The sequence below is a fragment of the Danio rerio genome, chromosome 11 (genome assembly GCF_052040795.2).
Source record: "Danio rerio strain M-AB ecotype USA chromosome 11, GRCz13ab, whole genome shotgun sequence".
In the NCBI taxonomy this organism is placed as follows: Eukaryota; Metazoa; Chordata; class Actinopteri; order Cypriniformes; family Danionidae; genus Danio; species Danio rerio.
In genome coordinates, this window is record NC_141031.1 from 30,189,695 (window position 1) to 30,207,686 (window position 17,992).

The 17,992-nt window shown below is 34.5% G+C and overlaps 1 long non-coding RNA gene across 3 annotated transcripts in view; it reads right to left on the reverse strand.

Moving 5' to 3' along the window:
• The window catches only part of LOC137496701 (uncharacterized), an 82,419-nt gene that overhangs the window by 62,770 nt on the left and 1,657 nt on the right, over positions 1–17,992 (reverse strand). The gene's annotated exons all lie outside the window — the stretch shown is intronic.

Sequence of the window (17,992 nt, forward strand, 5' to 3'; positions counted from 1 at the left end):
AAAATTCTTGACAATGCTCATTGTTTCATTTTTAACCTCTCCTCAAACTCCCAAGTTAACACTAAAGTGCTGAATTGGTTTGCACAAGAGCACAAGACCGTGACGACCGCAAGCTGCATGAAGTTAATGAATTTACATGCTTGTATCTGCCTTCATTAGTCTATAAAACAGGGCATCTGCGGCTCTTTACAATCAAACGGACTGTATATTCAGTGTCGGGTTGCTTGATGAAGTGCTAGGCAGTTTTGGCTGTCAGTCTAGAAACTGCAACACATTATTACTTCAGCAGTGCCGCACATCGAGTAATTAATGTTCATACATGCTCCTGTTTCCTCCCGTCTGCTGCTGAAACATGAATGACTCTCTGAGGGTCACAGAGCGTGTTTTTACTAACTAGCCTTCCTCTGCTGGCACTGTTTCATTTACATGTCATCTGCTGAGATGGACGACACTGACACTATGAAGGTACATTTATATTAGAGGTCTTGATGAGCCGGTGATGATTACATTTGGAGCAGAAATGTTATACAGGCGAAAAGCAGGCAGGAATATATGTGCATCACAAACGGGTTTGCCAAACAGGAATATTAATGGTATTGTTTAATTTTCTTGATAGTACACCCTCAATAGTTTGAAGGTTTCCCATATATCTTTGACATAATTGCAGTCATTACCATGTCAATTAATTAAATTTGAGCTGAAAGTACACTGTGGCCAATGTCACACAACGCCTATTTACTGTTAATAAAAAAAAAACTCTGAATCTCACAACAGGTGAACATTTTTTTGGGTATAGTATTAATCACTAGAAATGCTCTGATCTATATTTTTGCAGCCGATACCAAGTACCAATTCCTTGTCATGGGGATCGACTGATACTGAGTACCAATTTTGATGCTTTAAGCTTTATAATGCATAAAGCACATTTTTAGTACATGTATATAAGTGGAGATCTTGCCTTACCTTAGAGAATAAATTAAAGATGTTGCATATAATTCCTTAAACATGTCACTTATAACCATTTACTGTGATTATGACATGGACAAATGCAACTTTACAGAACAAAATAGATAAAACACTTTTAAAAAATGGCAAGAAAAATCACAAATAAAGCAATTTGCAAACATTGCAAATCATGGAAGAAGAATTTAACATGTCTCAATGAAGTTTGAAATGCATAGGGAGTTAAAATGCACACATATAAATCCATTACTTCTTTACTAAAAGGAAATAGGTTCATACTGCTATACCATAAGTTATATTATTAAATATTCAAGTTGAAAAATAAAAATGTTTTTTTTTACATTTCCCTATTTTTTCCAGGCATTATTTAATGAACTTGCAATATTGTTGAAAACACAGAACATTCAGTTCTAATATGTAAAAAGATTTCAGTTCTTATGTGTCCTCTGCTTGTAAACTCGTAAACAAACAATTGTGATCGGTTCATGAGATTGGCCAGATTAGTGTGTACCGATCGAGTCATGAAGTTTGATTATCAGCCGATACCGATCACTGGCCTCGTTCAGAGCATCTCTACACTGTAAATCCCAACAGTCAACTTTATCAAATGAAATAGTAGTTAATTCAAAATTTACTGAAAGTTAATTCTACTCACTTGAAAAGAGTTTTGAACTCAGTGTTGAAGGTAATGAGTTAATTAAATACCTGGTTGGTTTAAGTTCTATTTATTTATCGGGTTTAACTGTGCTCAAATTGCTTCGTTTACTGAAAAGGATTAGGTTAATTAAATCATTCATTACTTAAATTTAAATGGATTAAGTTCACAGTACTCAGTAGGATTAGTTTTTGAACTTAAATTGTTTGATGCAATTGGTTTCCTCAAATGGTTTGTGTTACCTTAACTTTTTGGGCTTTATTTACTACAAAATGCATCCTAAAAAGCTAGTAAGTCACGTTCAAAATTATTAATAATTAATTTAATAAGTTATTAATTTACGACAGTTCTTCTTGCTTTTTGTGCCATAATGATTCAAATCTACCTCTCATTCACAATTAAATTTTAAGTTATGGCAAAGAGACACACTCCATCACGCACACTACGGCCAATTTAGTTTATTCAATTCACCTATAGCACGTCTTTGGACTTGTGGGGGAAACCGGAGCACCCGGAGGAAAACCATGCGAACACGGGGAGAACATGAAAACGCCACACAGAAGTGCCAACGAACCCAGCCGAGGCTGGAACCAGAAATCTTCTTGCTGTGAGCCAATCGTGCTACCCACTGTGCCACCGTGACGCCCATTTATACATTATATTAATAATAAAATATTTTGTTAAGGCTTTTTTTTTCCTATAATAAATGAGTTGTGCCTCAGTGGCAAATAACACACGCATTTACGCATATCTTGATTCAAATCGGCCTCCACACATGATAACACGACAGCAAGTGCTATTGCGTGTGTGGGAACAAAATCATTTGATGATGATCATAAAAAAATCCATCCACATCATCTTTTGAGGCAAAAGACTTTTAAAACACACATCAAGTAATTCATTAGTAAATGTGTTTTTTTTTTCCATCACCATGTTTTTGCACAAATGTTATTATCAGATGACAAAATTGCCAGGTTCATTTGAGTGCAAACATTTTTTTCAGAATTTATATGCATTTTGGCATCCTAAGTATATATATATATATATATATATATATATATATATATATATATATATATATATATATATATATATATATATATATATATATATATATATATATATATATATAATTTAACTATAAAAATTATTATAACTATAAAAATAACAACCAATACTAACAATGCTGTATTATGCATTTAAGACCAGTTGTTGGTATGCAATGTAACTTTTTTTAAAGCACATGTGCATATGGCTCTATAGTCAACCGTTGTTGCTTTGATTTTAAAGTATTCAAAAGTATTTGTGCTTTCCTCAGAGATGTATGGGGTCATCTTTAAACATTTGAAAACCCATTTTCAAGAATCCAAAAGGTCACTAACAAGTAAATTAATGGCCAAAATACATTAAGCTCATCTTGTTTTTAGTTGAAAACTGTGTTGTGTAAAACTGAAAAAAAAATAGTGCTCACTCATTTATAAATGTAAATATTCATGAATTGAAACTGAAACTGTATTTTTGCGAATAGGTAGAAGACACTGCATCATCATGAATACATACTCTGCTATATTATGCAAAAAACAACTATTGGAGCAAAAATGTAACAGATATTGCATAGAATATATTTGGCTTAACATGAAAAGAAAAAAGTATGCCATGTGCAGTAACCTGAGCATAGATGTGCATTGAGGGTGTGTGTGTGTATGTGTGCGAGTGCGCTTGGGGGAAGGAGCACATCTGAGAGCAATCCCCTCATGTGACAAAATGCAGACATAACAGTCTGCATCGACACTTGTTACCAGCACATAAACACTTGCCTTCGAGAGACTGGGTCGAGAGAGGGCCCGCAGCAGCTGAATGGGGCTACAGCAGATCTGCTATTTATCAAACCCTAATTAACTGTTAATTTGCCAACCTTTAGGTTCAAGCATGTGACCAATTTATCACACCCAACAAACAGACTCTCCAGCTCTCCCGAGGGGAAGTCGACAAGACAGCCCATGCTAACGCCTCTACATAAAAGAGCATTAGGTCTTCCTATACAAGATAAATGCACGTATTCTACTTAGACTAAAACATGCATTCATGTTATAAATTTAATACTTGCACTTTATGATCCTATAAATGTCTAAAAAAAATAGCAAAAATGCAAATGTCTCTCCAGATATGTATATCTGTCTATTATTTTATGATTTGTGGAAAAACAAAAGAATACATTTTTGAAAAAATGTTATGCAGTTTCTGCCACTTTCCTTCGAGGATATTCAGTGTTGGGGTATTAATATTAATATTAACAATATTACTTTTCTAAGTAGCGAGTAAAGTAATACATTACTTTTCAAAATGAAGTAATAATATTTTAGTTACTTTTTAAAAATATATAATATGAGTTACTTTTTAGTTTAGTTGATTAATAAAAAAAATTGCTGAAATAAAATGACTAGTTATGTTGAATCATGATGGCAGAGCCTTACATTCCTATGATAGAAATATTCTCATTATTTTGAACACATGGAAGAAAAGGAAAAGAGGATTATCTGAATGGACATCAATTTTACTTTTTAGTAAGACAAAAAGTACAAATTCAGCAAATGCGTAGCTTTAAACCGTCATTAATCTGTAAATATTTTTAAGGTAAATGAAGGTTAATCTGTTTTCAATTGCTCAGCTCCTCTGTTAAAATAAGAATAACAAAAAAAACTTTAAGTTCTAAAAGAGTCTCAGCCGGGTCAGAAAAAATAACAATGCATTACTTACCATAAAAAGTAACTACAATTCAAGTCAGAATTTTTATCCCCCTTAGAATTTTTATTTTCTTTTTTAATTATTTCTTAAATTATTTTTAACAGAGGGCGATGCAGTGGCACAGTAGGTAATGCTATCACCTCAAAGCAAAAAGGTCCCTGGGTCGAGCCTCAGCTTAGTTGGCGTTCCTGTGTGGAGTTTGCATGTTCTCCATGCGTTCGCTTGGTTTTCCTCTGGGTGAATGAGAGTGTGTGGATGTTTTCCAGAGATGGGTTGCGGCTGGAAGGGCATCCGCTAAGTAGAAACGTGCTGGATAAGTTGGCGGTTCATTCCGTTGTGGTGACCCCGGATGAAGGGACTAAGCCGACAAGAAAATGAATGAATGAATGATTGAATGAATGATGTTTAAGAGAGCAAGGAAATTTTCACAGTGTCACCTTAATCTGTATAGAAGTGTCTTGAAAAATATCTAGTAAAATATTATTTGCAGTTATCATGGCAAAGAAAATGAAATGAAATGACATGAGGTAAAATAAAAGATAATTAATTAAATAAAATACATTTAAATAATTAAGTAATATACATTATTATACAATATTGTAATATAATATTCATTCATTCATCCATCCATTTTCCTCTGGCTTAGTGCCTTATCCTGGGTCGCAACCGCGGAATGAACCACTAACTTATCCAGCATATGTTTTACACAGCGGATGCCCTTCCAGCTGCAACCTAGAACTGGGAAACACTCACACACTCTCATATTCAGACAATACACTACGGCCAATTAAGTTAGTTCAATTCACCTGTAGCACGTCTTTCGACTGTGAGGGAAACCAGAGCACCTGGAGGAAACCCACGCCAACACAGGTAGAACATGCAAACTCCACACAAAAATGCCAACTGGTACTCGAACCAGCAACCATCTTGCTGTGAGGCAACAGAGCTAACGTCTGAGCCACCATGCTGCCCCAATATAATACTATCCAATAGAGAAATATATTAATATTGTTTAATATTTCATTTTAACCTTTTGGTTTAACAGGCAATAACTAGGTAAACAAGACAGAAACAAACAGGAACCCATTCATTAGCTTTGAATGTGGGCTATTCACAAGAGTGAATATATAATGACAGCCTTTTCTGCTGTGGGTAAACTGTAAAGCTTTAAGTATTTCTCGTTCTTGTTTCCAGACCTCATGAATTCTATAGTGTCTGAACATGAAAACGGTCTCAGTCGCATCTGATTGTTTACTGCCAGGATGACTGACAGCTAAATATTCATGCCATTACTGAGCTGCGTCTGTTAAAACATTAGCACAATAAAACATTATCATTAGTATAATTATCCCAATTAAGATAATCTGAGGATACACTGGATCTTCGCGTAATGAACAGACGTGACTTTGCTGCAACGTTGCCAACATTAGGCTCAATTTATCACACCCAACAAATGTGCTCGCACCGCCTTTCCCTTGGGACAGTAGAGGTAACTGATCATGTGTTTAAATGTGTTAAAGAGGACATCACAGGCCGTACACAAGCATATGGAGTCCTTTATAACACATTGGCGACAGCAGCTGTCATTAGAAAGCAGGAAGTGCACGCAAAAAAACATCTTCGTTGAGAGACATGTTATTCTATCCTCGTGTTAGAGCGGGTCGTGTCTATTAAGACGAACATCACTAGCACCTCACAGACAAATCACGCTATTAGCACGTCACATCAAGTGGAAATGCGGTTGAAAAACACTGATGGGAATGAACGTGTGACGAGCCTTGAACGAAATGAAACTGAGTTTTCATCAAGTCCTGTTTGTGCACATAAAGGCCCCGTTTACACTAGTGCGTATTAGTTTTAAAACGGCGTTTTAGAATGAAAACGATCCGCGTCCACACTCGCGTTTTACCCAGCGTTTCTGAACTGCTCTCCGTCCACACCAAAACGCTGAAAACGCACATCACGTGACCACACACACACACTTTGGCAATCGCTGGAGCCCATCTACCCAGATGAGAGCTGTGCTAGTCGGACTTCTCATCAAGCATCTCCCGCTGGATCTAATCTCACTATATTTATAAAACGTGATATTTCATTCATCTTGTTGTCTTTATCTAACGACATATTCCCTGACTTTGGTCACTGGAATCTATTACTTGTTCTCAGGTAACGTGTTTTGGCTGAGCGCAAAGATAAGTTAATGATTAATGTAAGCACGTAGCCTACATTCTGTATATTGACTGATCGCTTGCCTTTATTTCCTATAATGTATAAACTTATTGTATGTTATACTTTTATAATGGCCATTATCGATTATTAAAACTGATATTCAGCAAAAGAGAGGGTGTGTTTCGTATTTTCACTGAAATTGAAAGGAGGCAGTTGTTATCGGCTCCGTTTTGTTATAAATATGCACACAGTGAAGATGACGCTCATATATGCAGCACGACGCCTCAACATTTCTGCTGTCTGTTTAGTTGTTAATATGTAAATAAAAATAGGCAGTTCCTTATATCAAGTTTACATTTTATTGTTGAGAAAGTGAAACAACGTAGCCAAGGTGATGTGAATGAAGTTATAAAGTACACTGTTCCCTGTGAAGATTGACGCTGGTCCTCGGTATGTTTTCCATATCAAACTGAGAAGAAGAGATGCAGCCTTGATCAAACTTGCGAAGTCTGAACTTACACGGAGAAGATTCAGGACTGAACTGTGTGTTAGGCTACTTAATATTGAGGAAAAGCCCCAATCAGAGAGGCGAATGTCTGCAGCCCCGCCTCCGTTTTCAGATATCTCCGTCTTTCCCCATCCACACTGAGACGGAGCTGCAGCGTTTTAGAATGAAAACAGCCTCTCCAGCGTTTTCGAAACGCTCCGTTTTCGGCGCTCGAGAACTCCGGCGTAGTGTGGACGGATGGCGTAACCGTAGCAAAACTTATGCGTTTTCAAACTAAAACGCACTAGTGTAAACGGGGCCAAAGCATTCTGGCAAGTCTAATGAGCGAGAACGTGTACTGTCGATTGCTGTAAATGTGATGTGAAGACTAAGTTTAAAGGGATATAGTTCACCCAAAAATGAACATTTACTCACCTTTTACTCTCTAGCAAACATCTTTTGCTTATAAAAGGTGTCTAATAGACGTCTAAACAAAGTCTTCTTGGTTAAAACAAGGCTAAACTTGGGCTGTCAATGATAATCTAATAAACGTCTAAGAATTGGCCAAAACTAGACTAGTCATCAAGTAAACAGAATTGATAGACTACACATATCAAGTCTGTCTTATCTGTCTATTTAAGAACTAGTCTAGTTTTCTGGACAATTCTTTTTCTATTCTTAGATGTCTATTCGATTTTCACTGACAGCCCAAGTTTAACCTTGTTTTATCAAGCTGTCGTTTAGATGTCTATTAAACGCATAATTGTTTGCTGGGCTCCCTCAATTGGTTTCATACCTTTCGGAGCTTCCTTTTGCTCAAACACCAAGAAAGATTTTTAAAATATGATGAAAACCTGTAACCATTGACAGTTATAGTAAAAAAAACAAATACTATTAAAGTCATTGGCAACATGTTTCCAGCATTTTTAAAAACAACTTCTTTTGCATACAGCAGAAAACAAATACTTAACCAAGTGAACTGAAGGTTGAGTAGATGATGACAAAAATGTCAGTTTTGGGTGAACTATTGCTTTAATGATCTATTTAAATAACAGGTTTTTCACTATTAAAGTTTATTTTACAGTTAATGGCTCAGTGGTTAACACTGTTGCCTCACAGCTAAAAGGTCACTGATTCGAGTCCCCGCTGAACAATGACATGTGGGCTTCCTCCAGGTTCTCCAGTCTTCTCCACAGTCCAAAGACATATGTGAATTGGGTAAAAACTGTAGGCCCTAGTGTATGTGTGTGAATGTGAGAGTGTATGGGTGTTTCCCAGTAGTGGGTTGCAGCTGGAAGGGCATCCGCTTTATAAAACATGCTGGATAAGTTGGTGGTTTATTCCGCTGTGATGACTTCTGATGAATAAAGGGACTAAGCCGAAGGAAAATAAATGAATGAATGAATTTTACTGAATAACAATGTTCTACTTTTCTTAATTTTGGCATTTCATCTGAACATCAACAACTGAACATAAACACAAAGCTACAAAACTGATTAAACTGGCCTGATTTTCTTTCTGGATTAAATACAATCATTCTTATTTAGATGCATAATCAATTATTTTAAAAGTAGAAAAGTTTAATATCCCCAGCTCAGAAATGTTTTCAAATATTTTAAATGATTCAAAACTTTTTTATGATAAATGGATAAATGAAACCTGAAGGACAAAAGAATTTGAATTAAAAAAAAAGAAAAAGAAATTGCAATTAATTAGTATTTTGGAGCTGGTATTGTGTGATATTTCAAATGTCATTCATCATAAATAAATAAATAAACACATTGTATGACTTTTTTGTTGTTATTAAGCTCCCCTTTTCACCTTAAACCCATTTGCTCTTTGACTTCTATATAATTTTATATTTTATCTTTTATTAGAGCTTGCTCTTTCTGAACAACAGTGCAACTGTAAATATAACATTTGATTTTGGAGATTTCATAAACACAAGTTGGTGACACCAAGGCTCAGTGGTTAGCACTGTCACCTCACAGCAAGAAGGTCACTAGTTTGAGTCCCGGCTGGGTCATTTAGCATTTCTGTGTGGAGTTTGCATATTCTCCCCGTGTTCGCGTGGATTGCCTCCAGATGCTCCGGTTTACCCACAGTTCAAAGACATGCAGTACAGGTGATTTGAATAAACTAAATTGGCCATAGTGTATGTGTTTGAATGAGTGTGTACGGATGTTTCACAGGTTGCGGCTGAAAGGGCATCCGCTGTGTAAAACATATGCTGGATAAGTTGACGGTTTACTCCGCTGTGGCAACCCCTGATGAACAAAGGGACTAAGCCAAATGAAAATGAATGAAAGAATAAACACAAATTAAAAACAACCAAAAATGATTTGATATTTCATTGGACATCTGTTGAAATATGAACAAATTGAGTAGCATTAAACCAAAAATGCCAATACAAAAAATTAAAACAGTTTTACACTTTCACTTCTTTAAAAAAAAAATCTCTACAAAAAACTTAAACAGCAACATTCAAAACTGTCTCAACCTGTACATGTCGACAGGTTAATCGCTCTAAAAAAAACTAACCATAAATTGTGATTTAGTTTGGCCTGGAGTTGTTGGTGGTATTGGGGGAGGGTGTGACTGCAGATAAAGAAATAATAAATGCACAGTCCCACAGCAATTAGGATCACTCAAGCATACAGCTAGAAGCTCAATGGCAAATTGGGCCGTTCTCCTGCAATTGCACTTCCTAGAGTAATTATCAGAGGCACTTTTGAGAAAGCACAGACTGTTTACAAACAGCCCAGACTTATGTTGTGAGGTACACCAGCATTCAATATAGTCACACAATTAAAGGGTCTGTTCACCCAAAAAAAATGAATATTATGTCATTATTTACTCACTTGGTTTAAATCTGTTAACCTGTTTAACTTTCTTTCTTCTGCTAAACACTGAAGAAGATATTTTAAAGAATGCTCGAAAGAGTTAGCTTTTGACTTCCACATATTTAATTTTACTTATTTATTTATTGCCACTCTGGGCCCTCCAGTTTTCTCAAAAAAAAAAATAAATAAATAATATCAATAAAAAAATAAAGCCGTTTTCTTCGGCTTAGTCACTTTATTGATCATGGATCGCCACAGTGGAATGAACCACCAACTAATCCAGCATATGTTTATACACAGTGGATGCCCTTCCGGCTACAACCCAGTACTGGGAAACACCCATACACATGCATTCACACACACTACCACCAATTTAGTTTATTCAATTGACCTTTAGTGCTTGTCTGGACTGTAGGGGAAGCTGGAGAACCTGGAGGAAACTGAAGCGAACAAGGGGAGAACATGCAAACTGCACACTGAAATGCCAACTTACCCAGCTGAGGCTTGAACCAGCTACCTTCTTGCTGTGAGGCAACAGTGCTAACCACTGAGCCACCGTGTCACCTTAAAAGAAACATAAATATTTGAAAACACTTTGAGTACAACATTGAGTAAATGTTTGGTCAGTTTAAGCGTTGGGGTGATCTCCTGCTTTAAGACTGGGGTGACATTTTACGAAGCCAAATATTTGTTTTATTGCATGTTTCCTGTATATAAAAATGGGACTGGTATTTTTAAGCGACAGCGACGACAACCCTGCATAAGTGAACTTGACTGCAGTCGGCAATTAACAGAAAACCTGTAAACACAAATATGCTACTGACTGCTCATTCTCTGTGTGGCTCGCATACGGCGGGATTAAAGGCGAGTGTTTAAGGTTGATGAAATACTGCTGCAGTGTGTTCTCCGGGCAGCTGTGTTTCCCTCAGGCTGCTCTCGGTCAGTCTAATGCGCTCTGATGGTCCCACCAGAGTATTTCCTTACACACTCGCCCGGCCGGCCAGCTCTTGATCAGAAGCAGAGCTCGCTGTGGCCCATTCATCCACCCCCCCCGGCCCGGCGCACGTGTGTCCATGTGTGTGGGGCTCCGCGTGTGAGAGCTTTAGCCTAATGACATCCCGCTGAGAAGAAACCTGCGGCTGAAGCGGATCACCGCGTGCAATCAGCCGCTCGAGAGCGTGTCATTGCTCTACTCAGACTGTTTGGAAACAACGTTTTTGCAGTTCTCTCCAGCATGCACTGATTCGTTCAAAACTGAATGCATGCTTATTTGGGGCCAGTAGTGGTGCTGAACTTTCATTAAAATTTTCTATTAAAAAAGGTAATTTCACAAGTTCACACTTACAGATATTTGACTGAATACAATTTGCATATTTGGCGTCCAGGGAGAGCTCAGAAAGACACCCTGAGTCATGTTATTTTCATTGTCAGGAGAAAAAGAGGGATATGGGTCCAAGGGAGTGCAATGTCTACCCCAGACAGAATGCTCATACTCTCTGATTTAAGTGGGAATTGAGTTTAAAGGTGTACTGTAAAAAAATGCTGTATAATTTACAGTATCACTACCAATTTTGGTTGGCAGTAATACTGTAAAGTGCACTGTAAATTAACAATTACAATTGTGTTGTAAAATTACAGCACGGTTGTAATTGTTAATTTACAGTGCACTTGTAAATTTTACAGTATTACTGGCAACCAAAATTGGTAGTGATACTGTAAATTTAACAGCAATTGTGCTAAAAAAAACTACAGCACTGTTGTAATTGTTAATTTACAGTACGCTTGTAAATTTTACCGTATTACCGACAACAAAAATTGTAGTGATACTGTAAATTTTACAGCAATTAAGCTGTAAAACTACAGCACTGTTGTAATTGTTAATTACAGTGCAATTGTAAATTTTACAGTATTACTGGACACCAAAATTGCAAGTAATACTGTACATTTTACAGCAATTTTTACAGTATGTGCCTTGATGGTGCAGAAGACAAAGAAGATGGTTCACTATTTATAGGGTTTAAGTCTTATGCGGATAATACAATGATTGTCAATAATTAATTGGCCTTTTTTTAAAACATCTGCACATGCTCCTTCAGAAATTTGTTTAAAAAAAAAAACATCACACATCGAAGTCCAAAATTGCATATGGTCAAACAACTACATATTGTTTTTCAAGGGTTCTCATAGACAGAGAATAAACACTTCATCTCCAGAGCTGTCCTGAGAATTGTTTAATTTAAGATAAAACTATTGTTGTGTTTCACAAATCTCAAGCATATCGAGGACAACTTTGCGAATTAACAATTTGATAAACTTAAAGAAATTTCATCCTGAAACATAGCCATGGTTATGATGTTTGCTACAAGAAATTGATTGTTTTTGAAGGAACACAAGGTGGGTTGATAAAATTAATAATTAAATTATAACAATGGCAAATTAATATAAGAACTGTTTTCAAATGATAAAACAAACATAAAAAAAAGATGAAGTGTTTTATTTGTTCATGTTACCAGTGAACCGTAAAAATGCATATTTGTTGGTAAATTATTGACTCCCTAATCTTAAATTACATTACATGGCCAAAGTCTTTTATAAATGAAATATTTTTAGAATCCATTATTAATGATCAGCAGGTAATCCCAACAGGTAATCGTGTAATGGAGAAAAAAGTAGCTGTAATCTGATTATGAGCAATTTAACATGTAATTTAATATGCTAAGTACTTAACATTAGGAATCTGATTACATATTTCATGTAATTAATTAATATTCACCACAGCATATAACATTATTAACAAATAACAATATACAAAATGTTTTCTGTTTTTCATATTTGTGCTTGCCAAAAATGAAAAGAAATTATACAATATTATATATATTATTATTATATTTTAATTTGATCACATTTAAAAAAAATAATTGTTGCTATTTAAATTTGAATATCAGCAAATTTGATAATAAATGTGGAGTTATTAAGACATACAAAACAAAACAAGAAAAAAAAAACATTTATCATGGCCTTATTATTTTAAATCATAGAAGCAGTTCCCAAGGAATGCAGGTTTGCACACACACACACACACACACACACACACACACACACACACACACACACACACCTACTTTAGGCTTAAGCCCCGCAGAGCTGGATAAGTCATCAACATTTTTATCTTCTTTTATCAGCTAAAATATTGTCAACATTAGCAGTCTACAATAATATTGATAGCCTCAAAGCTAATCTAAATGCCACAAAAAGGGTAAAGTTAAAAACCTAATAAAAAAAAAAAAAAAAATATATATATATATATATATATATATATATATATATATATATATATATATATATATACAAATGAGTGGAAACACAAGCTACACCTTATCAGAGATGTCTAGTATTTGATTAGAATCTCAAATAGTTTGACACATCACTGGGCATTCAAAGAGACCAGAAGGCCCATTGTTACCGCAAATGCTAAAATGTAAATGGTTTGTGCCAGATGCAAGAAAAACACTGTTCAATCAAAGCTCTCTAATTTAAATGATTCTGGTTTCCTCTGCTGTCTGGAACGCACACTTTGAAACCAAAGAAATAGAACATAAACACGCTTCCCAGGTAGAAAAACACAGCGCTGAGTTTTCCCTCTTTGTCTTCCTGACACCCCACACGTTCACACACACAAACATGCCCACGCACACTAATGCTCAAGGTGTTGTGTTATGAAGCAGACCACTGGGCTGTGTGAGCGGATGGAGGTTCTGGGTTCTAGTCTGGACACTGTGCAGGCTCTACCGGCCGCTATTATCACAGCTGCGAGTCTGCCAGGGAAATTTGTCTGCAATTCACCTGAATTAGAATCACTCAGGCGGTTTGTTCTAGTTGCTCCAGTTCCCCTCAGAAAAGCCCTAATGGTTTGTTTATTTTAAAGGTTTTGCTTCTAGCAAATCATTCCTTATCTGTCATTGCCTTATTGTCCCACTGGGTCCCCCAAAGGAAGAGAGAAGCAAAAAATTTAGGGTAAGATATATAGGCAGATACCTGTTGCTGCTTTTTATTTTATATTTTATTTTTTGGAATTATACAAATGTTTTTAAAAAGTACAACTTTTTAAAATCAGTTGTGATTATGATTTTAATAGCAGAATCCACCATTACATCCAACAGTGCATCTGCAATGCTATGTATATTTGATTAGTTTTTAATGCAGACTTTAACCTTTTGTTTAACCTTTTAAAGAATGTGTTGACATTGTTGATTACCATAAATTAAATATTTTTTGCTTATTTTTTACTAATTGCTAAAGTACTGTTCAAAATTGTGAGTTTAAATGGCATATAATAATTATTTTGTGACAACTTATCGCAAAAGAACAAGTGTCATGTTATACATGTATTGAATTAATCTTATATCCATCAGCTATAGTTTTAATAAAGATTTAAACCTTTTTGCAGATCTTTTTCCGACTCTACAATTGATTGGTGGAGTACAATTACTGCCAATTACTGCAAATCCAGACTCTCTTTCATAGCTCCTAATTCTGCATTATGTTTGGGGTTTATAAAATTCCGGTAAACCAATTTGATTGCAGTAAAAATAAAAAATAAACACCCATTCTTCCCAAATATTTATTCTGATTTAGAGATAAAAGTATAATTAATATGTAAACTGAATTCTTAATTCTTAACATTTTATTTTATTTATGTAAATTTAAATTCTTGTATAGTGGTGATAAATGTTCAAAATTTGAATAGCTAATTCCACTGTGACAAGTCACCCCAATAGTGTAGTAGCAGGTTTAATTACTATTTTGACAGCTTTAACCAACAGTGCAATTGCAGTGCAATGTATATTTGATTAAATGTTACATATTTAATCAATTACAAACATGTCAATAAAAAACAGACTTAATGCAGACTTTAACTGTTTGTTTAACCTTTTAAATAATGTGTTGACTGTTGATCACCATAAATTAAATATGTTTTGCATATTTTTTATATTAATTGCTAAAGTACTGTTAAAAATTGTGAATTTAAAGAGCATATTAATTATATAATAATTATTTTGTGACAACTTATTCCAAAAGAACAAGTGCCATGTTATATATAAAAAATAAAATAAACAAAAAAATAAACCAAGAAAGAGCTTTACTGCTGGGTATGTTCACATAAACGAGGAATTTGTTTTCATGACAGAGCTTCTACAGTGCAACAGAATGACAGAGACAGGACAAAAAACAGATAATAAATATATTTAAAAAATAGAAGTAAATAATGAACGCAAATATGTAAATTGACAAATGTATGCAGGTATATATATTACTATATAAACTCTAACATTATATGTGCAGCTGTTATGGGCAAACTGGCATGTAAAATATGCTGTTAAATAAATAAGTACAGTTGAAGTCAGAATTATTAAACCCCCTGAATTATTAGCACCCCTGTTTATTTTTTCCCCCCAATTTTTGTTTTGAAAAGATTTTTTTTCAACACATTTCTAAACATAATAGTTTTAATAACTCATTTCTTATATCTTTGCTATGATGACAGCACATAATATTTTACTAGATATTCTTCAAGATACTATTCAGCTTAAAGTAACATTTATAGGCTCAACTAGGTTAATTAGGTTAAATAGCCAGGTTAGGTTAATTATGCAAGTTATTGTATAACGATGGTTTGTTCTGTAGACTATCGGAAAAAAATATTGTTTAAGGGGGCTATTAATATTGCCTTAATGTGTTTTTTTAAAAATGTAAAACTGCTTATATTCTAGCCGAAATAAAACAAATACAACTTTCTCCAGAAGAAAAAAATATTATTAGGCATACTGTGAAAATTTCCTTGCTCTGTTAAACATCATTTAGAAAATATTTAAAAATCAAAAAAAAAATCAAAGGGGAACTAATAATTCTGACTTCAACTGTTATGTGTATAAAAAGTAGTGATGTTTGTTTCACAATTACTATCATAAAGTGTTCATGAGATGGAATGCCTAAGGGGAGAAAGTGTTTCTGTGTCAGGCTGTTACGGTGCACAGAGCTCTGTAGCATCAACCAGAAGGTAAAAGTTTAAAGAGGCAGTGTGCTGGGTGTTTCACTGTGATTTTGACAAATATGTAAATATGTATTGAATTAATCTTATCTCTACACTGTAAAAATAATCTTGGTTGCCTTAAATTGTTAAGCTGAATCAAATTAAGTTTATGAGTCCATTGAACTTATACTATTTTAAACTGATTAAAAAAGCTTACATCACTTTTAAAATTAGTTTAATAAGTTACAATGACTTAAAAACATATGCTGTCAGGACTAATTGATCATATAATTTTTTGCAGTGTATCAACTATAGTTTTAATGAAGATTTAAACCTTTTGTAACAATTTATTACTTCTGTTGACTAACACAAAATCCATTTTTGTTACATTTTTCTTAATATTAAAACGTTTGAATTTGAAAAAGATTTGAAATACAATTTATGCCAATAGTACAAAGATATACTATAGATTTAACATCAACACAAAGCGCATTTTAAAGTTATTATACATCTGTTAGTTAAAAATAATTACATTATTGTTACTTTTGCTCCCTGAAGATTGAAAGTTCAATGATTTCAATGAAAAATTGAAACTGCCAATTGCAAACACTACTGTGATGAATTACCTTAGTACATCAAGTCTCATATAGTTGATCAAATACTATTTTTATATTTAAAACTAATATACTATACTTTAAATACTATACTTACTATACTACATTTAAATACTATATTTTTTATTTTAATCAATCAACAACTAGGGCAAAGCAGTGGCGCAGTAGGTAGTGCTGTCGCCTCACAACAAGAAGCAAGAAGCACAGCAACTACCAACTAAAAACTTAATGCAGATGTTAACTTTTTTAATAATATAAATATCTAAAATAATATAATAATTTAATAATACAAATTTACAAATAGCATTTTAGTGTGTATAGACTAAATGTAGATTGCAGACTGTTTTATACAACTGATTACTTCTGTAAAAAGAAACAACTTTTTTTTTTTAATAAACTTCAAAACATAAAACTCGTACAGGTATTTCAGCAGAGACTGTGGAAAAGGCCCTTTTATAAAAAGTCAGAATAAAATAAATCTAAATGTCCAAAAGCATGGTGGTTATGGCCTCAAAAATGTAATTCAACTCATTCCAAACGATTTACGTTTGGGAGCCATTCGATACTTCAGTGTCATCGCTTTTCCCGTAAACAGTTCTAAACAATGCAAACAGTTAAACGCAGTGGATGTTTACATAACACACAATGATTTAGTGATTACAGTGGGCTACAAAACAGTATATTTTGAAAGCGACTCGTCTATATAACAGCATAGCAAATGGTCCTTGACATCATAATTGTCGGCTGTAATGGCCTCTGCAGATGTCTGTCAACTCACTCTCTGCTGTAAAACGCCAAGGAATTCGAGTGGAGTGGCTGTTTTGTTCTCTGCTGATGTTCCTAAGAGCCATGACCACGCGAAAAGCCCACTCTGAATCTGTCTGTCACGGCCGGCTGCTTCTGTGTCCTATCTGCTACCACTTACTCAAACATGCAACAAATTTGCTTTTAATTGCAGGGATTCTGCTCTGCTTGTAAATAGTTGTGCTTTGACAGTTCATTTATTTCATGTGATTGCTGCCATCTATTTATAGTTTCAATACAGGGGGAATGCATTGCATATGAATTCCTTGTCATCTGCAGCCCGCTCAAAGACAAAAACACATGAATTATTATCGCCTGGCGAGGAAGTGTTTATTTATTCATAGACCCCAAAATTGTTCTTCGTCCACGCTTGGCAAAGCAGATGGCATTTCCGACTTCATGGGTTTAACAAATGAATTGGTGGAGTATAATTACTGCGAATTACTGCAAATCCAGACTCTCTTTCAGAGCTCCTAATTCTGCATTCTGTTTGGGGTTTATTAAATCACAGTAAACCAAAAAATAAATAAATAAATAAATAAAAAAACTACCCCCAATCTTTCTGAATATTTATTCTGAATTAGAGATAAATATATAATTAAGACATAAACTGAATAAAAAATGAAAGCATATTAAGTATATACATATTAATTGTTACTTGTATCAACCAAAACAATATAT